This window comes from Notothenia rossii (assembly GCF_949606895.1).
Source record: "Notothenia rossii genome assembly, chromosome: 5".
NCBI lineage: Eukaryota > Metazoa > Chordata > Actinopteri > Perciformes > Nototheniidae > Notothenia > Notothenia rossii.
In genome coordinates, this window is record NC_136903.1 from 90,723,919 (window position 1) to 90,749,437 (window position 25,519).

At 39.4% G+C, this 25,519-nt stretch overlaps 1 pseudogene across 1 annotated transcript; it reads left to right on the plus strand.

Annotated features, from left to right (window-relative positions):
• The first annotated feature begins 3,285 nt into the window (after positions 1-3,285).
• On the plus strand, positions 3,286-16,763 carry LOC307038953 (annotated as a pseudogene). The gene is made up of 4 exons (XR_013810667.1): positions 3,286-3,408; positions 3,505-4,894; positions 7,312-7,391; positions 13,385-16,763. The product of XR_013810667.1 is annotated as an uncharacterized misc_RNA (transcript).
• The last annotated feature ends 8,756 nt before the right edge of the window (positions 16,764-25,519 follow it).

The window sequence follows — 25,519 nt, forward strand, 5'->3', positions numbered from 1 at the left end:
GCAGCCTCAACAACAGCCTCTGATTCCTCTGAGTTCCTGCAATGCTTCATGGGATGCATAATTGGATCTATAATCGCCATCTAACTCCTAGAACATCTAAAATGACTTCCAAGATGGATAATTGTTCAAATAAGACATCCATTGTTTGTTTCAACAAGTCCTCCAACTCATACGACTAAATGGGCCGATTGTTCAAGCGCTTAATACGACCTGTAATTACGTTTTAAAGTTTTCGCCCTCTAGTGCTCCCGTTGAATGCTAATGTTAGAGATGGTCGTTTATTCACAAATAACCCTCTCTGTCAAATCCTAAATTGTTGGATAGTTTGGCCATTAAAACGCTTTTTGATTAGATTTCTAGCGAGAAGTGTATCTTGTACTTTTAGAATCCACGTCCAGTCGATATGTAGGATCTATAGTTTGATAGATATTACGAAGATGATTTGAGGTATGCGGCAGCCTCCATGTAAAGTCACGGGTTGAAAACAGTATTTCCGGTCTCAACGTTTTCATAATAAAACCAATGATCAAATGATTTAGCAGTGATATCTGCAGAACTCGTCCACTAAAAAACATCAGTTTATCCTTGTTAATTATACAACATTTATTGGTTTAAATTGTGTACAATGCTTTTGTGTTTTTCCCTTTCGATTCTGAGAGACACCTTTCTTTTTTCAGAGGTTTTGATCGGCTAAAATCACGCCGTAATGCACGTTGGGATATGGTGTTTATGCGATATGAAATCGGAAAACATTTCAAAAAAATTAAATAATACTTTATTGTCTGTAAGTAAATATGTTAGTTGAAACTATATTAATGTAGAACAGTGTTTATTTCATAATTTGATCGTATTTCATACCTTTATTATGTGACGTTAAACTGCATCTGCACCACTAGGCCTAAGCTAACGCCTCATGTTAATGTGTCCGTTAGCGTATTAGCTCGTTGTTAGCTTAGCCTCTTTAGCATACTAGCTTGTCGTTAGCGTATTAACTTGTTGTTAGCTTAGCCTCTTTAGCATACTAGCTTGTCGTTAGCGTATTAACTTGTTGTTAGCTTAGCCTCTTTAGCATACTAGCTCGTCGTTAGCTTAGCATATTCGTTTGTTGTTAGCTTAGCACTGTTAGCATTTAGCTAAACTGTTGTTTTTTCTTCACAATAGATTAGTTTGTTAGCCTTCTAAGCTGTCTAACTAGCATAGCATTACCATAGCATGGTCATTTATGTCGTATTTCTGTATACATGTCATGTATACTTATCTCATTGCAACTGTAAAACAATGTCTTTTTCTTGTGTGTCACAGTTTTACAATAAAGAATATAAGAATATTCAAGAGCTTCAGTACACAGCTTTTGAAGTTCATGTTTATGCTGACTGAATAGCTAGATTCCAGGAACATCTAGTGAGAACAGTACAAGCAGGATGTGCTTTAAACATTAAAGAATACTTTAAGTTAAGGTCTTCTTTTGAATAAGAAAAAAACGTTGGGGGTATCCACAGATAAATATTAAGTCTGACAAAGTACAATCACCTTCCCTGAATTTGACTCAGGTGTAACTAAAGTCTGATTTAACGGTCGTTTATATTTCACATCATTAATCAGAATCTGCAAAGTAAATAAAATAAATGTAGTGGAGTAAAAATACCAGGTTAATCTCTGAGTTGTAGTGGAGTAGAACAAAGTATTATGCTGCTGTAACAAAAACATTTCCCAACTTGGGATCAATAAAGTATATCTTATCTTATCTTAAGATGATCGATGGCTACTGCCATATTTGCAAAATGTGCCTCTGAACCTTGACAAGTGCATGTTTCAGGCTTATCAATGAACAACAGGAGGGGTCACAGACATAAGACCAGCTGTTAAATAAAGCTCTTCTGACCTTAGCTGTCATGTGAATGCTGCCCATTATGAAAACAAGCAATTTTCACCCATTTATTAATTATATGTTTTAAATGTGATAACACCACTGTGTTTCGTACCCCCTAAACCTCCAGGGTGTACACAGTTAATACTGGCAACTTCTAATTGTGGGAAATACGAAAAGTGAGGGAGGCGCTCGTGAACTGTTGTTACGGCTGCTGTGCCGCATCTCACTTTCATTCAGAATTTCATTCAGAATTTCATTCAGAATTTCATTCAGAATTTCACAGCAAAATAAAAAAATGATATTAAACTAATCTTTCAACATAGCCTAGTTTAAAACAAAAATAACTATTAGGACAAAGCCCTACAAATAAAAACAATAAACATAATCATAGAACAATTAAAATGTTGTATTCAGCCCTGATTAAAACAGCTGGCCCAAACCCTGGATGGGCGAGCCCGGCCCCATGGGGCCCGCCCATGACGCCAGGTCTGGTGTCTTCGGAAACTCTGTAGTGTCTAAACTCCGAAAAAACTATTTGTTTCTCCGAATCGAAGGTTAAAAACATAAAAGCATTGTACACAATTCAAACCAATCAATATTGTGTAATTAACAAAGATAAACTGATGTTTTTTAGTGGATGAGGAATGCAGATATCATTGTGTAATCATTTCACAGTGAGGGGAATACATCCGGTTTTATTATGAAAGCTTCGAGACCGGAAAAACTGTTTTCACCCCGTGAGGGTTGACGCTAACTTTACATGGAAGCTGCCGCATGTACACGTTATCCTGGTGAGACCTCAAATCATCTTCGTAATATCTATCAAACTATAGATCCTACCCATCGACTGGACGTGGATTCTAAGAGTACAATATACACTTCTCGCTAGAAATCGAATCAAAAAGCATTTTAGTGGCCAAACTATTCCACAATTTAGGATTTTCCAGAGAGGGTTATTTGTGAATAAAGTCCCTCCGGAGCGTGTGCAATCAAGCATGTTGTTTCTTACACGACCACTAGAGCACAACATACACTTTAAAACGTGTCTCTGGGTCGTAATAAGGGCTTGAACAATCGGCCTATGGTCGTTTTTTGTAGGAGGACAGGCTGGTTTGTTTTATACGCTTCTTGAAATCTGAGAAAATATAAATTGTTTTTCTATAATAGATTACAAGTTGCCTGAAAAGTTCCAAACATGTGTTATGAATTTAAGCTCGCTCCGTTGCGGAGATATTTCCACAACAGTGACATGACTGCACTTTAACCTGAGGACATGCAACAAATACCTGGCTGGATTCCAACAAGGTAGGTTGTGATTACATTTCAAAGTACAAGTCGTAGGGCGTTGGCTTTTATGAGAGAATGAGGAACCTGGTCTGTGACATTTGAACAAAAATGCTCCGCCCACTGCATGGCTCACCTGAGACAAACAAGGATTAACACCAGTGTCGTTCGGAGACAAAGACCGAGAGATTTACTTTCGTAGGAAACTTCAATTCACAAGTGGAAAACTGGACTACTGAGAATTCAGACTGAATGTAAGTTTATTACTACTAAAGAGAAAACACCACTTGATAGAGAACTGCCATACTGACAGTGCTTGAACTCTTGCTGTCTGTCTGATTCATTTTCAGCATTTTGCAACACACAATGGCGTCCATATCAGAGGAGGATCTCTCCTGTCCGGTCTGCCATGACGTCTTTAATGATCCAGTTGTCCTGACATGTAGCCACAGCTTCTGTAAAGCCTGTCTGAAGAACTGGTGGAAAGGAAATCAAACACACGAGTGTCCAGTTTGTAAGAGAAGGTCATCAAGGAGTGATCCTCCTCATAACCTGGTGTTGAAGAACCTGTGTGAGAGTTTCTTAGTGAAGAGAGATTAGAAAGTTTCAACGGGGTCTGAGATTTTTTGCCGTCTACACCTTGAGAAACTCAAACTCTTCTGTCTGGACCATCAGCAGCCACTGTGTGTCGTCTGCAGGGATTCAAAAACACACACCAACCACAGATTCAGACCCATGGATGAAGCTGCTCAGGATCTCAGAGAGGAGCTCCAGAAGTCTCTGCAGCCCTTTCAGGAGAAACTGAAGCTCTTTGAAGAAGTTAAAGTGAAGTGTGATCAAACAGCAGGACACATGAAGGTCCAGGCTCAACACACAGAGACGCAGATTAAGGAGCAGTTCAAGAAGCTTCACCAGTTTCTAGAAGAGGAAGAGGAGGCCAGGATGGCTGCACTGAGGGAGGAAGAGGAGCAGAAGAGGAGGATGATGGAGGAGAAGATGGAGGCTGTGAGCAGAGAGATAGCAGCTCTTTCACACACAGTCAGAGCCACAGAGGAGGAGCTGACAGCTGAAGACGTCTCCTTCCTGCACAACTACAAGGCTGCAGTGGAGAAGCTGCAGCGCCCCCTGCTGGAGGATCCAGAGCTGCCCTCAGGAGCTCTGATAGACCAGGCCAAACACCTGGGCAACCTCAGCTTCAACATCTGGAGCAAGATGAAGGACATGGTGTCCTACTCTCCTCTCATCCTGGACCCAAACACTGCTCATCCACAACTCATCCTGTCTGAAGATCTGACCAGAGTGAGAGCAGGAGGAGAGATACAGAAACTTCCTGATAATCCAGAGAGGTTTCATAAATACTACTACTCAGTCCTGGGCTCTGAGGGCTTTAACTCAGGGACTCACAGCTGGGATGTTGAAGTTGGAGGCAGTGCATGCTGGTTTCTTGGTGTAGCCACAGAGTCCATCAAAAGGAAAGGGATAGCAGAGTCTGGATTATGGAGAATAGGATTGTCTAATGGAAAATACAAAATGTTCTCCCCATCAACAAAACCAAACGATCTCCCAGTGCCAACGAAGCTCCAGAGGGTCAGAGTGAATCTGGACTGGAACAGAGGAGAGTTGTCATTCTCTGATCTTAATAGCAACGCACACATCCTGACCTTCAAACAAACTTTCACTGAGAAGCTGTTTCCATACTTTAGCAATAAGGATAAAATCCCTATAAAGATTTTACCAGAAGTGGATTAGGACAAGGCTGATGGTTGTTATCACAAATTTGAGAGCCTAAAGATAGATAGATAGATAGATAGATAGATAGATAGATAGATAGATATATGGATAGATGGATAGATGGATGTATGGATGATACTTTATTCATCCCAAATTCGGATATTATATAATTTCCCATATTGTATATGACTCCAAATGTCCATCTACATACACATCTAATACTGTATGCAGATGGTAGAACTGACAAAGATTTTTTTAAGTCATTGTCTCGTACTTCTTTGTGACGCATGTGGAAAAACTGGCTCTACAGAACGTGGAATGGAGACTAGCAGCCAGTGGTGTGAAGCAACTAAGTAAATTAACTCAAGTACTGTGCTTATGCTTAAGCACAATGTTGAGGTACTTGTACTTTAGTTGAGTATTTCAATGTTATTTTATTTTGTACTTCTACCTTTAGTTACTTCTCAGATGTGGATGAATGATATGAAATATAATCAAGTGTTAAATCAGACTTTAGTTCCACCTGGAGTAAATCCACCAGCTACCCTGCAGTATACAAAGTCATTCAAACTAGCTGCACCTTTACCAGCTTTGAGAACACTTTCATGATCAATCATTATAAAACATATCATATATATTATTCTGAAATGGACCAATCTGCACAATGACTACTTTTACTGTCGCTACTTTCACTATATTTTGATGATAATACTTTTCTACTTTCACTTGAGGAACATTTTGAATGCAGGACTTTTACTGTAACAGAGTATTCCTACACTCTGGTACTTCTACTTTTACTCAAGTACAAGATCTGAGTACTTCTACTTTAACTCAAATACAAGATCAGAGTACTTTTTCCAGCTCTGCTAAAAGAATTTTTTTTCTGCTTGCTCTCTCTCCGTTAAAATCATGCTCATTGGGAGTTCCACAAGGCTCTATTCTGGGGCCTCTGCTGTTCAGTTATATATCAATTATCTCCCATTAGTTTGTGAAGATTTAAAAAAATTCACATGTATGCTGACAACACGATCATGGACACTGATGGAGGATGTTGAACAAGTTGCCAAAAAACAATGTATCCACAGTTTAGAGCTAATGGATACATCTTTACCCCTATAAAGTGCTATCTGCATTTAAATTACAACCATCAATCATTGGCTTATATTTGCAGCTGATCTTAAATTTGCAGAGACTTTCACTCTTTTTTTATTGAGAAATTATCAATTATTCAAGTGTTTTAATTGAAATATATTGGAATGTTGTAGTTGTACTTATATGTGTATGTGCAGGTCTTTGTACAATATGTTGATGTGGCTTTGATCAGTGTGTACAATTCTTAAATGTCATGAAGACTATTTATCTCTTGTAGCGTGTCTTGATTGTTATGTGTGTACCTGCAGATATAAAATTATCTGTGATAAATCTTCTCTACTCTGTGTCTGTCCATTGACACAGGATCACAGGGTCAAACATACGAGGGGGTGTCTAGACATGTCTGTGTGTGTGTGTGTGTGTGTGTGTGTGTGTGTGTGTGTGTGTGTGTGTGTGTGTGTGTGTGTGTGTGTGTGTGTGTGTGTGTGTGTGTGTGTGTGTGTGTGTGTGTGTGTGTGTGTGTGTGTGTGTGTGTGTGTGTGTGTGTCTGCGTGTCTGTGTGTGAGTGTGAGTATACGCTGGTGTAAAAGCGGCTATTAGCCATTTTCGCACCAAGTACTTAGCTGGTACTTGTTCCCCCCGAACTCTTTAGTCCCTGGAACTGTACAAGTCTATCAAGTTCACACCGGAATAAGTCCCTGAGGAAGGATTACGCAAATTAAGCCGCTGACGTCACTTCGTCTTCTTCTGCTTTGGGTTTACTGGCAGGCCGCAAACAACTTCATGGCGTATACTTCCACCCGAAGTCCCGGAGTGCCCCGGCGTTGGGGACTGGCTTCAGTAGAAGCTGCTGGGTAGCGCCTTCAGAGTAAATTGCCAGAAGTGCCAACACCTCCTCATCACTCCACCGCTCCCATGTTTTATTTTGTGTTGCCATAAGTTAGTCTCTCTCCGTTGGTGCGCTGGGCTAATGCTAATGCGAGCAAATAAAATGGCGGCTTCACAAAACTTTTCGGAGTGCTACGGGGCGTTGTTTCCAATTCGCCCAGCTAATCAGAAATTGTTAGTGGGACCGACACACCCACGAACCATTTCCTCCCCAGGAAAGTACCACCTCTCTAGCAGGGACTATCTGGGGGTGAAAATGTTCGTGCGAACTAGGGACTAGTTCCAGATCTTTTTAGTGTGAAACCAAATCTCCCCACCTATCGGCCTAGTTCGGGGCGAAAAGTACTCCGGTGTGAAAGCGCTTGTTTATAGGCAGTGAAAACACATTGAAAAAAACTTAAAGTTTTAAGACAAGATGATAATTTACTTAATTAACGTCATGTTAGTTTGAGGAAGCCTTGACGGTAGAGATTGAGACTATGAACTCGGCAGTGCGGCTGCTGCCCCTGCTCTCCGGGGGGGCGCAGTTGGTTGTTCACATTCTGCCGGCGTCCTCTCGATAGACCAGCTGAGGAGGGCCATCCTGGACCGGCAGGGCAGCACGCTGGAGGGTCATCACGAGTTGGCTTTATTTTGTGTTCATGCACAGTAGAAAGACTTTCAAACACTTGAACTTATAAAGACAGAGATTTCTCATTGCCAGGAAAAAAGGGTAATTTTATTCAGATAGTAGAACAGAAACAGAGAAACGACTTGCTCAGCATGCAAAACCAAGGTCTTAATTATCCTCAAGATAGAAAATCTGCTCTGCCGGAGATTGGAAAACCTTCTCAAATAAGATGGAAACAACCAACACCATGTGTGATTTTGATAACAGTACGACTATCTAGGACAAAGTTATAGTGTGGGTGCCAAATCCGGCAGCACCAATAACTGCTTCTGCCACATGTCATCTTTTCTGTTCCTTTAGATGTTGGTAATCTTTTTGGATATTGTGTACTTTTGGGACGTTGATAATCTTTTTAGATTTTGGTGATCTTTTTTGGACATTGGTGAACCTTTTGGATCATAGTGATGTTTTTGGACGTTGGTGATGTTTTTGGATGTTTCACATGAGTGTACAAATAGTTGTGAGACTACAAGTACAAAAGAAAAAACAAGATGAAAGTGTTATCACTCAGAAATGTATTCAAATCCTACAGTGAAAAGTATTCTGTAAGTCTCATGATCAGAAAATAGTTATTTCAACTCTTGGTGACCATGGGGAAAACATTTAGTATTTTAAAGCAGCAAAATCAATATATATATATAATATTTACAAAAAAAGTAATGGCGCTTTATGTCAAGAATGTTAATTGTGCCAGATACAAGCCAGAGGGCTACAGTACACTGTCTACATCTTGAGGAGGGGCACTGGCCTGCATGGTCTGCCTCAGTGCTTGAATTGGGCCGGTACTCACCGGTACGCAGTACCGGCACTTCTGATTTTTACCCATGTGGTACCGGCACTTCTTACTGAGTACCGGCAAGGTGCCGGTACTCAGTAAAATGCCGGTACTCAGCCGCCGGCAATATACGTATATATTGTAAACGCAACGCAGCGCAAATGTGGGTCTGACTCTGCCTCACAGAGGGTGACTGGCTGTCTACATGACGTGGCCTGCCGACATTGCCACTTTCATACAGATCATACTAATCCCCTCGATTGGTCTCTGTGTGTCATTCAAGCTCGGGAGGGTGTGTGTTGGTGTATGTGTGGCGCGAGCGAGCGAGAAAGCGCGCGCACCGGTTACGTGTATTGTTGTTAGCATCTGGTGCTAGCTAGCTGCGCTAACGGATATAAGGAGCTTTTTCAACAACAAGGTGGAGGGAAAGTCCTTTGCTGTCAGACTGAGAGGCTGATAACTACAGCTCTGGTGAGGTAAATTACTCTCTGAGTCTTTAGATAGTTAACTTAGTTTAAGTTATCTCAGTGGGTCTCAAACGTTTCGGTCACCATTTATGTAAACACATATTTCCATTTGAGGGGGTAGTGATTAGTAAAATATGCATGAATAATACAAACAAAATGTTAACTAGGTGAAAAAAGGTAAGATAAACTTGTTGAGAGCTAAAACTAGTCTTTGCTGTTGCCTCAAAGAGGAGCAGGGGGGAGAGGAGGGAGACAGGAGAGGCCGATTCAGGAGCCCAGACACACTCACAACTATAAATGAACCAAAAACAAATAAATAAACAAGTTTCAATGTTTTTTCATATTGGATATTGTATGTTATTGGTTATGGCCATGTACTTATGATTGTATGATTATTTAAATGTATACATTTTTGTTTCATATGGGTGTAGTCTCTTTATTTCCCCCTCAAAATGCACCAGATGGATGCATTTAAGTCCAACATTTAAAAAAAAATCTTAGCGGGGGAGCATGCCCCCGGACCCCCCTATAGGATTTGAGGCCCGGCCCCACTGTTCCCAAATAGATTTGCAATTTTGTTTAAATAGTAAACCATCTCCATATGTTTCTTTTTGGGTAGTAGATTTAAACTAGAGGGCTATCACTTTGTGCAGCAACGCTATTGACAAATAAATCCAGCAAAATGGCACAAAAAACTGGTAGAGGCCTCAGGGACGAGGAGTCATTTAACCAGCCAGTAGGAGTCAAGCTTTACTTTCTTTTATATCCATAAAGAAAAAGTAAATCTGTTTACAGTTGTTTCATATGGATGTTGAGAGGTATCCATATATCTCTTCATTTTGCTCTCAAAGTGCACCAGATTGATGCATTTAACTTCAATATTTAAAAAAAATAATGTTCCCGGGGGAGCATGCCCCCGGACCCCCCTAGACTAGAGGGTGTCAGGTCCACTCCCCACTTATAAAAATAGCACTTTACCACTGCACCCCCTCTAATCTCAGATGCACCCTGAGTTCTTTTGTTTAAGTACAGTGAGCCTTTCTAAAATATACAGTAAAGAGACAAACCCACCAGCATTATAGGATATACTATGACTTTGTGCCAAATACTTGTTGCTGATTTAGAGTACTGGCACCTTTTTTATTCCAATTCAAGCACTGGTCTGCCTACAAAAAAAAAGGCAGACCAAAAAAAAATAGTATGCAGCCTCAACAACAGCCTCTGATTCCTCTGAGTTCCTGCAATGCTTCATGGGATGCATAATTGGATCTATAATCGCCATCTAACTCCTAGAACATCTAAAATGACTTCCAAGATGGATAATTGTTCAAATAAGACATCCATTGTTTTTTTCAACAAGTCCTCCAACTCATGCGACTAAATGGGCCGATTGTTCAGGCCCTTATTACTACCTATAATTATGTTTTAAAGTTTTCGCCCCCTAGAGCTCCCGTTGAATGCTAATGTTACAGATGGTCGTTTATTCAGAAATAACCCTCTCTGTCAAATCCTAAATTGTAGGAGAGTTTGGCCATTAAAACGCTTTTTGATTAGATTTCTAGCGAGAAGTGTAGATTCTACTCTTAGAATCCAGGTCCAGTCGATATGTAGGATCTATAGTTTGATAGATATTACGAAGATGATTTGAGGTACGCGGCAGCCTCCATGTAAAGTTACGGGTTGAAAACAGTATTTCCGGTCTCAACGTTTTCATAATAAAACCAATGATCAAATGATTTAGCAGTGATATCTGCAGTAGCCTACTCGTCAACTCAAACAAATCAGTTTATCCTCGTTAATTATACGACATTTATTGATTTAAATTGTGTACAATGCTTTTGTGTTTTTCCCTTTCGATTCTGAGACACCTTTCTTTTTTCAGAGGTTTTGATCGGCTAAAATCACGCCGCAATGCACGTTGGGATATGGTGTTTATGCGATATGAAATCGGAAAACATTTCAAAAAAATAAAATAATACTTTATTGTCTGTAAGTAAATATGTTAGTTGAAACTATATTAATGTAGAACAGAGTTTATTTCATAATTTGATCGTATTTCATACCTTTATTATGTGACGTTAAACTGCATCTGCACCACTAGGCCTAAGCTAACGCCTCATGTTAATGTGTTCGTTAGCGTATCAGCTCGTTGTTAGCTTAGCCTCTTTAGCATACTAGCTTGTCGTTAGCGTATTAACTTGTTGTTAGCTTAGCCTCTTTAGCATACTAGCTCGTCGTTAGCTTAGCATATTCGCTTGTTGTTAGCTTAGCACTGTTAGCATTTAGCTAAACTCTTGTTTTTTCTTCACAATAGATTAGTTTGTTAGCCTTCTAAGCTGTCTAACTAGCATAGCATTACCATAGCATGGTCATTTATGTCGTGTTTCTGTATACCTGTCATGTATACTTATCTCATTGCAACTGTAAAACAATGTCTTTTTCTTGTGTGTTACAGTTTTACAATAAAGAATATAAGAATATTCAAGAGCTTCAGTACACAGCTTTTGAAGTTCATGTTTATGCTGACTGAATAGCTAGATTCCAGGAACATCTAGTGAGAACAGTACAAGCAGGATGTGCTTTAAACATGAAAGAATACTTTAAGTTAAGGTCTTCTTTTGAATAAGAAAAAAACGTTGGGGGTATCCACAGATAAATATTAAGTCTGACAAAGTACAATCACCTTCCCTGAATTTGACTCAGGTGTAACTAAAGTCTGATTTAAGGGTCGTTTATATTTCACATCATTAATCAGAATCTGCAAAGTAAATAAAATAAATGTAGTGGAGTAAAAATACCAGGTTAATCTCTGAATTGTAGTGGAGTAGAACAAAGTAGTATGCTGCTGTAACAAAAACGTTTCCCAACTTGGGATCAATAAAGTATATCTTATCTTATCTTAAGAGGATCGATGGCTAATGCCATATTTGCAAAATGTGCCTCTGAACCTTGACAAGTGCATGTTTCCGGTTTATCAATGAACAACAGGCGGGGTCACAGACATAAGACCAGCTGTTAAATAAAGCTCTTCTGACCTTAGCTGTCATGTGAATGCTGCCCATTATGAAAACAAGCAATTTTCACCCATTTATTAATTATATGTTTTAAATGTGATAACACCACTGTGTTTCGTACCCCCTAAACCTCCAGGGTGTACACAGTTAATACTGGCAACTTCTAATTGTGGGAAATACGAAAAGTGAGGGAGGCGCTCGTGAACTGTTGTTACGGCTGCTGTGCCGCATCTCACTTTCATTCAGAATTTCACAGCAAAATAAAAAAATGATATTAAAATAATCTTTCAACATAGCCTAGTTTAAAACAAAAATAACTATTAGGACAAAGCCCTACAAATAAAAACAATAAACATAATCATAGAACAATTAAAATGTTGTATTCAGCCCTGATTAAAACAGCGGGCCCAAACCCTGGATGGGCGGGCCCGCCCATGACGCCGGGTCTGGTGTCTTCGGAAACTCTGTAGTGTCTAAACTCCGAAAAAACTATTTGTTTCTCCGAATTGAAGGTTAAAAACATAAAAGCATTGCACACAATTCAAACCAATCAATATTGTGTAATTAACAAAGATAAACTGATGTTTTTTAGTGGATGAGGAATGCAGATATCATTGTGTAATCATTTCACAGTGAGGGGAATACATCCGGTTTTATTATGAAAACTTCGAGACCGGAAAAACTGTTTTCACCCCGTGAGGGTTGACGCTAACTTTACATGGAAGCTGCCGCATATACACGTTATCCTGGCGAGACCTCAAATCATCTTCGTAATATCTATCAAACTATAGATCCTACCCATCGACTGGACGTGGATTCTACGAGTACAATATACACTTCTCGCTAGAAATCGAATCAAAAAGCATTTTAATGGCCAAACTATTCCACAATTTAGGATTTTCCAGAGAGGGTTATTTGTGAATAAACGTCCCTCCGGAGCGTGTGCAATCAAGCATGTTGTTTCTTACACGACCACTAGAGCACAACATACACTTTAAAACGTGTCTCTGGGTCGTAATAAGAGCTTGAACAATCGGCCTATGGTCGTTTTTTGTAGGAGGACAGGCTGGTTTGTTTTATACGCTTCTTGAAATCTGAGAAAATATAAATTGTTTTTCTATAATAGATTACAAGTTGCCTGAAAAGTTACAAACATGTGTGATGAATTTAAGCTCGCTCCGTTGCGGAGATATTTCCACGACAGTGACATGACTGCACTTTAACCTGAGGACATGCAACAAATACCTGGCTGGATTCCAACAAGGTAGGTTGTGATTACATTTCAAAGTACAAGTCGTAGGGCGTTGGCTTTTATGAGAGAATGAGGAACCTGGTCTGTGACATTTGAACAAAAATGCTCCGCCCACTGCATGGCTCACCTGAGACAAACAAGGATTAACACCAGTGTCGTTCGGGGACAAAGACCGAGAGATTTACTTTCGGAGCAAACTTCAATTCACAAGTGGAAAACTGGACTACTGAGAATTCACACTGAATGTAAGTTTATTACTACTAAACAGAAAACACCACTTGATAGAGAACTGCCATACTGACAGTGCTTGAGCTCTTGCTGTCTGTCTGCTTCATTTTCAGCATTTTGCAACCCACAATGGCGTCCATATCAGAGGAGGATCTCTCCTGTCCGGTCTGCCATGACGTCTTTAATGATCCAGTTGTCCTGACATGTAGCCACAGCTTCTGTAAAGCCTGTCTGAAGAACTGGTGGAAAGGAAATCAAACACACGAGTGTCCAGTTTGTAAGAGAAGGTCATCAAGGAGTGATCCTCCTCATAACCTGGTGTTGAAGAACCTGTGTGAGAGTTTCTTAGTGAAGAGAGATCAGAAAGTTTCAACGAGGTCTGAGATTTTTTGCCGTCTACACCTTGAGAAACTCAAACTCTTCTGTCTGGACCATCAGCAGCCAGTGTGTGTCGTCTGCAGGGATTCAAAAACACACACCAACCACAGATTCAGACCCATGGATGAAGCTGCTCAGGATCTCAGAGAGGAGCTCCAGAAGTCTCTGCAGCCCTTTCAGGAGAAACTGAAGCTCTTTGAAGAAGTTAAAGTGAAGTGTGATCAAACAGCAGGACACATGAAGGTCCAGGCTCAACACACAGAGACGCAGATTAAGGAGCAGTTCAAGAAGCTTCACCAGTTTCTAGAAGAGGAAGAGGAGGCCAGGATGGCTGCACTGAGGGAGGAAGAGGAGCAGAAGAGGAGGATGATGGAGGAGAAGATGGAGGCTGTGAGCAGAGAGATAGCAGCTCTTTCACACACAGTCAGAGCCACAGAGGAGGAGCTGAGAGCTGAAGACGTCTCCTTCCTGCACAACTACAAGGCTGCAGTGGAGAAGCTGCAGCGCCCCCTGCTGGAGGCTCCACAGCTGCCCTCAGGAGCTCTGATAGACCAGGCCAAACACCTGGGCAACCTCAGCTTCAACATCTGGAGCAAGATGAAGGACATGGTGTCCTACTCTCCTCTCATCCTGGACCCAAACACTGCTCATCCACAACTCATCCTGTCTGAAGATCTGACCAGAGTGAGAGCAGGAGAAGAGAGACAGGAACTTCCTGATAATCCAGAGAGGTTTGATTATTACTGGCGTGTCCTGGGCTCTGAGGGCTTTAACTCAGGGACTCACAGCTGGGATGTTGAAGTTGGAGGCAGTGCATGCTGGTTTCTAGGTGTAGCCACAGAGTCCATCAAAAGGAAAGGGAAAGCAGAGTCTGGATTATGGAGAATAGGATTGTCTAATGGAAAATACAAAATACTCTCCCCATCAACAGAACCAAGTAATCTCTCAGTGCCAACGAAGCTCCAGAGGGTCAGAGTGCATCTGGACTGGAACAGAGGAAAGTTGTCGTTCTCTGATCCTGACACTAACACACACATACACACCTTCACACACACTTTCACTGAGAGGATGTTTCCATACATTAGCAATACGGATAAAATCCCTATAAAGATTTTACCAGAAGTGAATCAGGACAGATAGATAGATAGATAGATGTAGGTAGGTAGGTAGGTAGATAGATAGAAGATAGATCCAATCCAACTTTATTTATATAGCACTTTAATACCTTCAGACCAAAGTGCTGTACAGAGAGATAAGCTCACACTAGATAGATAGATAAGTAAATTAACTCAAGTACTGTACTCAAGCACAATGTTGAGGTACTTGTACTTTACTTGAGTATTTAAATGTTATTTTATTTTGTACTTCTACCTTTAGTTTCTATACAAATACAAATATGAGGGCCTAAAGATAGATAGATAGATTGATAGATAGATAGATGGATAGATAGATAGACAGATAGATAGATAGATAGATAGATAGATAGATTGATAGATAGATGTATGGATGATACTTTATTCATCCCAAATTCGGATATTATATAATTTCCCATATTGTATATGACTCCAAATGTCCGTCTACATACACATCTAATACTGTATGCAGATGGTAGAAATGACAAAGATTTTTTTAAGTCATTGTCTCGTACTTCTTTGTGACGCATGTGGAAAAACTGGCTCTACAGAACGTGGAATGGAGACTAGCAGCCAGTGGTGTGAAGCAACTAAGTAAATTAACTCAAGTACTGTGCTTATGCTTAAGCACAATGTTGAGGTACTTGTACTTTAGTTGAGTATTTCAATGTTATTTTATTTTGTACTTCTACCTTTAGTTACTTTACAGATGTGGATGAATGATATGAAATATAATCAAATGTTAAATCAGACTTTAGTTCCACCTGGAGTAAATCCACCAGCTACCCTGCAGTATACAAAGTCATTCAAACTAGCTGCACCTTTACCAGCTTTGAGAACACTTTCATGATCAATCATTATAAAACATATCATATATATTATTCTGAAATGGACCAATCTGCACAATGACTACTTTTACTGTCGCTACTTTCACTATATTTTGATGACAATACTTTTCTACTTTTACTTGAGGAACATCTTGAATGCAGTACTTTTACTGGAACAGAGTATTCCTACACTCTGGTACTTCTACTTTTACTCAAGTACAAGATCTGAGTACTTCTACTTTAACTCAAATACAAGATCAGAGTACTTCTACTTTGACTCAAGTACAAGATCTGAGTACTTCTACTTTTACTCAAGAACAAGATCTGAGTACTTCTACTTTGACTCAAGTACAAGATCTGAGTACTTCTACTTTTACTCAAGAACAAGATCTGAGTACTTCTACTTTTACTCAAGTACAAGATCTGAGTACTTCTACTTTTACTCAAGCACAGGATCTGAGTACTTCTACTTTTACTCAAGAACAAGATCTGAGTACTTCTACTTTTACTCAACTACAAGACCTGAGTACTTTTCCCACCTCTGCTAAATGTGTTTTTTCTCTGCTTGCTCTCCCTCCGTGAAAATCATGCTCATTGGGAGTTCCACAAGGCTCTAATCTGGGGCCTCTGCTGTTCAGTTTATATATCAATATTCTCCCATTAGTTACTTTATCCCTATAAAGTGCTATCTGCATTTAAATTACAACCATCGATCATTGACTTATATTTGCAGCTGATCTTAAATCTGCACAGACTTTCACTCATTTTTTATTGAGCACCAACGGTTCACTGATCAACGATTTAAGTGTTTTAATTGAAATATATTGGGATGTTGTAGTTGTACTTATATATGTATGTACTGTACGGGTCTTTGTACAGTATGTTGACTATTTACTGTTTTTGGCGTGTCTTTATTATTATGTGTGTATCTGCAGCTCTTTTAAAAAACGATTATTTGATTTGAATAATGCTCCTTGTTTAAAGAAGACCAACAACCCTAATAACAGAAGGAGCAGGGACACCCTGATGTTTAAGATTGTATGCCTATGTTGTAGATTGTATTATCGGATCATGTATATTTATATTTCTGATGTAATTTCTGGAGTGTCAACCTTGGTTTGTTGTTCAATAAATATGTGTTAAGTTGTACTAAACCTTTGTTTATGCTTATTGTAAATATGGGTTACTCGCCTGACCTCAGATTTTGGAAAACTTGTTTTGACGGCAGAAGTTGTTTTGTTTGAATATATACAAGCACCTTTTTAAATTGTGGATATATGTGGTGTGCGTGTTTGTGTGTGTGTGTTTAGTGTACGGCATGCTGTAGTGTTTTACCCTCGCCCTGCATCACTGTGATGTCAGCAGGAAGTTTGTTAGATATGATTGGTCGCCACAAAGCTGAGCGGTTTTATTGGAACACACACACACACACACACACACACACACACACACACACACACACACACACACACACACACACACACACACACACACAAACGGCATGCTGACTGCAGTGGGGTTTGAACCTGTGCTCCCCCTTATCCCAACACCAAGCCTCTAACCACTGAGCCACACGCCTCCCTACACACACGCACGCATGCACGCACACACACACTTAATTAACAAATTATTTTATAATTTAATTTATTTGTTTTATTTATTATATATACGTAATTTATATATTTAAATATTATTTCACATTTCATTTGCAATGTTGAATGTTCAATGAAAAGTTCAGTTTGAAAGGATGTACTTGAATTATTATTATTTATTACATGGCTTAGTTGAATACTCGATTCTGATTGGTCAATTCAGAACACGTGACACGTTGTTAATACCAAACAGACAGACCGCTTTCAAGGACTTATTGACCGTTGTTAAGGACGCTCACATCTGCACAAAGAAGTCCGTTCGATTTAACTGTATACAGTTGGTCTGAAAAGCAAACTGCATGCAGTTTGCTTTTCTAATTGACAAGACAAGAGCGACAAGAAAACAGCGGAGAAGTAACGGGCAGAAACCCTCCTTTTACGCAGCGGTCCAGACATAGACATCAAACGGCGACACATATTCAGTGTGCAGTTACTTTGGCATTAGGGCAGGGATATCTAGATACTCTCCAAGGTTTGACATAATGAATTGTGCTACTTTTAAAGCAAGCAGCGATGTTTTCAAATCTGTAATCAAAAATATTTTCAAATAATTATGAGTAAGGATGACTCATGGTTGAATAAATAAATAAACAGTTGTAATGTTATTGTTTGCAACTCATTTTGTAATAACCACAGCAATATGTAATAATATATTTCAAAATGTGGTGACATGTATTACATATTTGCATTGAACTTGTTTACTACATAATGGGCAAATTATTACAAAAGGAGGTGTTATTACATAATGAAGGGAAAATGTATTATATTTTGTATAGGTATAGTTAATAAATGATGCATTGTTATTTCATACAGGGCCAAAAAGAGCAGTCTGTTATCCTTTAAACATGAGCTTATCACTCATTAAAACAAGGTCCGGAACAGGGCCAAAAAAACAGTCTTGTAATCTATTTAATCGTCCATCTTGTTTTTTTCGCTTCACCTGGTGGTTAACTCACAAATTCTTGTGTTAATGGATTTTCTTATATCTAATGTCTTGGTCCCTGGATGGTGGTTTAATACAGCATCTGTGGAACAGAACAATTACAAATAATTAGAAGTTCACAAAAGACAGCAGGAATTATAACAATATCCATAATATCTATATTAAATAGACCCTCCAGAAAAACGCGATTCTGCGATCGCAGAATTTACCGCATAATCAGCAAAATGGCGCATATTTTTAAAAGGCCGCATATTTATCAAAAGGCTGCATAATCCCCGCATTTTTCCACACAAAGTTGAGAAGAAAAAAAAGTTAACTCGTCTTGACGTGACGTCATCAGCTCGCGCATCACAGAATGTAAACAACACTGTATAGAGCTCATTTACCAACGAACATTTCTACTAAAGACCGGGCAAAAAGTGGGGGGAAACTATTCTGCACCCCGTGCAACTGTGTGTTGGAGCATAAGAGAAAATCGACGGTGACGACCCGCTTTGATTCATTCAAACATTCGAAAATGCTTTCTGCTGCTGCAGACAAGAAAGCCATTCAACTCACGTTCACGAGGCATCAACCTCCAAAACCCTTTCGAGGGCTACAAGAAACGAAGTGAGTAGCCTACAAGATTGAAGCTGGTCAGATAATGAACGAGTAAATGAAAACAGAATGAGGCGGAGAAGTGTGTGTGTGTGTGTGTGTGTGTGAGATTAAAATAGCCCAATTGCTTTTACAATAAATAAACATTGAATGTGTTTCATTGAATAGGAAAGGGGTTTAACGTTAGTGGCAGGTTGTGTGTGAGAGAGAATAAATAAGACAGCCCAATATTTAAAAAAATTGTTATTCTTTTCCCCCGCATATTTAGCAACTTTCCGCATATTTCCTAACTTCCCGCAATTTCACCGCATAAAATCACATAAAACCCCGCATGTCTAATCGCATAATTAAGGATTTTTGCCCGCGTTTTTCTGGAGGGTCTAATTAAAGCATGGGCTGGCTTGGTGAATAATGTGGGAATGCAAATAGTGGAAGAATAGGCTTTGCACATTTTGAGTGTGGCGCTACTGGTTGGTATATTTTATGGAATTTGGACCAAGCATCTGCATCTGTAACAGTTCTGTTTAAAACTTTTTTAAATGTTAATTGCATTTATCTTTAAAAGACTACTTTTATTGAATGAGAGTTTTACCTAGCACAATGAGCCTGGGGTGGTGGGAAGGGAGAACTGGGCCTCGGCATCGGCAGGAGTTGTAGTCGCCTATGAGTATTAGAAGTTAGATGAACAAAGGCATAGAAACACCCTGAAATATGTACTGACACTGTACTGTCTATCTCCCGACAGTATGGGTGGAATCAAGATGGACGGAAACAACTCCTAGTTTGAATGATTTAATCAAATCTAAATAAGTTGTTAACCTTAGAAGAAAAAAGGACAACAACAATACACCAATTAGGATCACACATATCCCATACACATTAAATCACATTCAATATAATAATCACACTTACTAGTGGCCTCTCCTGATTCCTAAATCTCAATGACGTTAATTTATTTATCCCCTCTTTTTATAACACATCAATAAACACCGCGAATCTCCACCCAGATTTAAAGTCACACTCACATAAACTGAACCCCATTAATTGAACCCTCATACACCCAGCACAAACCATGAGTTTACAGCACAGACACAAAGCTACAACCCTCGATTTTGTAAGTAGTAGTAGTAAATACATAGGTATACAATATACAACAATACACATAGTGCAATTAGCAGTACCAGTAATACAATATCTGAATAAATAACTAAACTGAATAAAGTGACATGTGAAAAGTAAAATTACAGTGAAATGAAATCACAGTGCGTTCCTCACCACTGCTATCCGTTTCCTCTGTCCTAGTGTCTTGTGGGTCTGATTCGTCACTACTGACGTCTGCCTCTCTGCATGGGCCCTCTCTCCTTACTTCTTCTGCCTCACCCTGGCTCTTCTGTCCTCTTGACTGGTGGTTCTGCATGCTTAGTTCGACCTAGGTATTTCAACAATGCTCCTGTAAAATATATAGTTATTGTATTATGTGTCAACATTAAAATAACATACATTGGAGAGCAAAATGTGATTTTCCATTGACTGTAGGCTACATATTATACACACAATTGTCAGCAGGGGCAATAACAACTCAAATGTGAACTAACTTGAATGCATTAGTCCACAACACATAGCCTAACTAATGTTAGCCTACATAGTTACTAACATCAGAAGACATAGACTAACTGTGGTTCCATTACTTAACTAGCTAGCTACAGCAACAGAAAATATTTGCATTCATCATCTTGACCTCTTGCCTTTGACCAGTATAGTGTTATCAACAGCTCCCGGAAACGTAAGTTCTAATATTACACTAGATAGTAAACTAGAATGCTTTTCAGCCATAAACCTTGAACAATTAAATTCAATGATTCTCTCTTCAAAACCATCAACGTGTATCTTAGACCCGATTCCAACTAAGCTGTTAAAAGAAGTTTTTCCATTAATTAGCACTTCTTTATTAAATGTTATGAATATGTCTTTATTATCAGGCTATGTTCCACAATCATTCAAAGTAGCAGTGATAAAACCGCTTCTTAAAAAGCAAAAACTCGATCCAGAGGTTTTAGCCAACTATAGACCTATTTCTAATCTTCCGTTCCTCTCAAAAATTCTTGAGAAAGCAGTCGCAAAACAGCTGTGTGATTACTTAAAAAACTATGATTTATTTGAAGATTTTCAGTCTGGCTTTAGAACACAACATAGCACAGCTACAGCTCTGGTTAAAGTCACAAATGACATTCTAATAGCCTCAGACAAGGGACTTGTCTCTATTCTTGTCTTGCTCGATCTTAGTGCTGCATTTGATACTATCGACCATGATATCCTATTGCAAAGACTAGAGCACTTAGTTGGCATACAGGGAACTGCTTTAGGCTGGTTTAGGTCCTATCTATCTGAACGCTCTCAGTTTGTACGTGTCAACGATGAATCTTCCACGCAAACCAAAGTTAGCCATGGAGTGCCACAGGGCTCAGTGCTCGGACCTATTTTGTTCACACTATATATGCTTCCGTTAGGCAATATTATAAGGAATCATTCTGTAAACTTTCATTGTTATGCGGATGATACTCAACTATATTTATCAATCAAGCCTGATGAAATGAATCATCTAAATAAAATTCAAGACTGCCTCAAGGACTTAAAAACGTGGATGACCTTACATTTTTTGATGTTAAACACGACCAAAACTGAAGTTATTGTACTTGGCCCGAAGAATCTACGAAACAAATTATCTAAAGATATATTAACTATGGATGGCATTAATTTGGCCTCCAGTGAGACTGTAAGGAATCTTGGTGTTATATTTGATCAGGATTTATCCTTTAACGCCCACATAAAATCAATTTTAAGGACCGCCTACTTCCATCTAGGTAACATTGCAAAAATCAGGCATATCTTGCCTCAAAACGATGCAGAGAAACTAGTCCATGCATTTGTTATTTCAAGGCTGGATTATTGTAACTCCTTATTATCAGGGTGTACAAAGAAGTCAGTCAAGTCGCTTCAGCTGATTCAAAATGCTGCAGCTCGTGTACTAACCAGAGTTAGGAAAAGGGACCACATTACTCCTGTTCTGGCTGCCTTACAATGGCTCCCTATAGAACACAGGATAGAATTTAAAATTCTTCTTCTCGCCTACAAAGCCCTTAATGGGCAGGCGCCATCTTACCTTAAATAACTCATTATACCCTACTGTCCTACTAGGGCATTGCGTTCCAAGAATGCAGGGTTGTTGGTTGTTCCTAGAGTCTCTAAAAGTACAATGGGAGCCAGAGCCTTTTCTTATCAAGCTCCACTTTTGTGGAATCAGCTTCCAGTTTGTGTTCGGACGGCAGACACCCTATCCGTTTTTAAGAGTGCGCTTAAGACCTTCCTTTTTGATAAAGCTTATAGTTAGGGCTGATTAGATTCAGCCCCTAGTTTTGCTGATATAGGCTTAGTTTGTCAGGGGACATCTTACTTCTTCCTTCTCTCTGTCTATACCTGTGTACTCTCATGTTCCGATTAACCCAGCTTCCCCAAATGTCTTTCTTTTTGGTGTCTATATACGCCGGGATCCGGAGTCATGGATGATCCTGCGGTCCTGTGTCATGGATCGCGAGTCCTGGATCTTGAGTCGTGGCTGTGGTCATAAGTCCTGGATGGATATCCTCGTGGATTCATCTTCCTATTATACACACATGCATTTCCAAACATTTGGTCTACCTATGTTGCAAATGTATTATCTTTTCAATGTACACACGGCATCTATTGGACGTCTGTCCGTCCTGGGAGATGGATCCCTCCTCTGTTGCTCTCCCTGAGGTTTCTCCCATTTCTCCCTTTAAACTGTGGGGTTTCTCTGGAAGTTTTTCCTTGTACGATGTGAGGGTCTGAGGACAGAGGGTGTCGTATTGTCATACTGATATTCTGTACAAACTGTGAAGTCCACTGAGACAAATGTAACATTTGTGATATTGGGCTATATAAATAAACATTGATTGACATTGATTGATTGATCTTCACCAGTCAAAAAATGTCCGATAGCCGCGATGCTAATTTCCGCTATGTTAAACTCCATTGACTCATGCTAAAAAGGTTAGCGATCTAAAAGTCTGCTATTTTTGGCTTTCTTGGGTCGACTTCAGTTGACTGTAACATCGAAAATCTTACCGAATTGAATGTTCACAAAGCTGCGGACCGGTTATACACTGCATAACAAGGGAACTAACATAGCTAATTTAGCTGTTGTAGTGCCGAGAGACGGTACCTGGATTAAACAACTAGACTACTTGTAGTGTAAATGCAGAATTATTTCAATTTAAAATAGTTTTACACACATACCTGACTCTCGTGCTGTATTTTCCTCTCGTTTCTTTTACTTTTTCCGTTTCAAAGCACCTGATGAATGCTTTCTCTTTGAAAGTGCCATCATCAACAGACAGAGGCAACGCACTTGCATTTGAATCTGCCAATCAGATCAATCTATTGCTGGAGAGGGGGGGTGTTAGAAATTAAAATCAATGTTTTAATGGGGAGATGTAGTTTAAACATGCCGTCAGTTTTAATGCAGTTTTACACTGAAAAACCAGAAATTCTTGTGCACAACCAGCTGTTAAGCTTTATTCTGAAACTCTTTCATCTCCGGTTGGCAATTAGCATGTGGTAAATTTACAATTTCCTAAAGAGGTGAATTTAGTAGCGAAATGATATGGAGTGGTGCAAACCGAAGCCTACTGATTTAACACTACAACTATAGATGTCGAGATACTACCATGCTGAATATTAAATGAAGGTACAGTTTATTTGAATACATTATTGTTTACAGACGAGAGTAGCATGTGACAACATCCGGAATGACCGGAAACCAAACCAGCCGAGAAGTATTTTTTAGAGTATTGATTACAGCGTTTAGAATGTGTTAAATGAAAAGTGATGAAAGAGAATATGAGGAGAAAAGGCGTGTTAAGCATATATTGAATGTGAAAAGAACCAATCCTCTGTTTAAATGCAATAACGGACATTGGAGACGAGGCGAGCCGGCTGGCGGGGAGGAGCCAGCAGAGGATATATATAACAGCACCGGACGAGGGATCGGGTCTCTTCTCTTCCCTAACGAGGAGCGGATCACAGCTGTTTGTCTGACTGAACAATATCATGCTTGTGACAAACCCGCGCCTTTTTTAATTAAAGTACCCAATTGAACTTCCACAGAGACTCCATTTAGTCTCCTTTTAAAGCTTCTCTCCTGGACGGGAGAATAACGAACACAGTTTACAGGGGCATCCCCGAAATCTGTGAGATTGATTGGTTTTATGATCACTGGCACGTAATGTGTCCAATGAGAACGTTAACACGTTTTAGAGAGTTATAACACATATTTGTTTCACAAAGACGGAGGTCAGTTTTGGATAGCGGAAAGCTACATGATCCACGCCACTGTCAGCCGGAAGTGGCGCGTTCGATTACTGTTTTGGGCTGTCTGCCGTGGATGGGCTGCATTCCACTCCAAATAGCTGGTCGGCCGTAACCAGAATCCAAACACCAGCCGTTTTATGGATTCTCATTTAATTTCCAAGAATATCTCAGTACTTGGTTGTTTGCAATTTCAAAATAAACATATATTAAACAAATATAAATAGAAGTAAGTATATTATAGTATATTATAGTATATTCAAGAATGAAAAAATATGTGCATTGCATTGGACACACGTATATATATATGCAGATATGAATATATATATATATATATTTAAGCAATAGCTCACGACAGGCCGTGGTATATGCTCATTATATCACAGCTAAGGGGCGTGGTTCAGCCCGACGCGAACCCCCTTAGCTGGGATTTTTTAAACATGACATTTGTTCATAAGGATAGAACTCACAGCAAGATATGAAATATAATAAGATATTTAATATATTGTAGTGCCGAGGACATGGAGTCGGTGGCGGTGCGATGGAGATGTGGAAAGGGTACTTTAATAGAGAGCAGAATAAGACATGTTGTCGGGTCGCAGCCCGGGTCGACAAGAAAAAGAGCCAAGAGGGCAAACACCATATATAGGCAACACATAAAATGTCCGTGCGGGAACAATAGCCGCAACTGTAGTTCCCAGTTTGAATTATGAACCAGTGGTTAAATACGTGGTCACCACAATATGTTATATAACTATAATATATCCAAATGGCTTCTTTAGATGCCCCTACAGATCGGCCTTCTTCAATTCTAATCCACTGCAGTTTGGGGTTATATCCTGCATTTCTTGGCATCGACACAAGCGTAATTTTTGAATATTTTAAAAATGTGTATTTGCATATTTCTACATACTGGGATCAATAAACAGTTTTGGATTCGTAGGAATTGGGTATTTGTGGAAGGCTGAAACTCTTGTGGATTCATTGGCCGACGGTTTTTCATGTGTGAATATGTTAGTCTTCATAGTAACCATTTCATTCGTAAGACATTATTAGAAAAACGAGATTGAGGGCATTTAGAGGATGTATTGGCTGTGTGTTTTATCACAAAGTGTATGTGGATGACTTCAATTCAACAACATCCAAAGTCGAGGAAAATTACTCCACAACAGTTTTTACACGTCACCAATGCACAAAGGTCTCACCTTAAGCAATACATCATGTTTAAATGATGAACCTTTGGTCCATCTCGGTTAATAGTTAACCATGTCATTAAAAGTGCTCTGAATAAGTTGCACCCTTTGCATGGTTCATCTGAAAGATAAACCAAGAA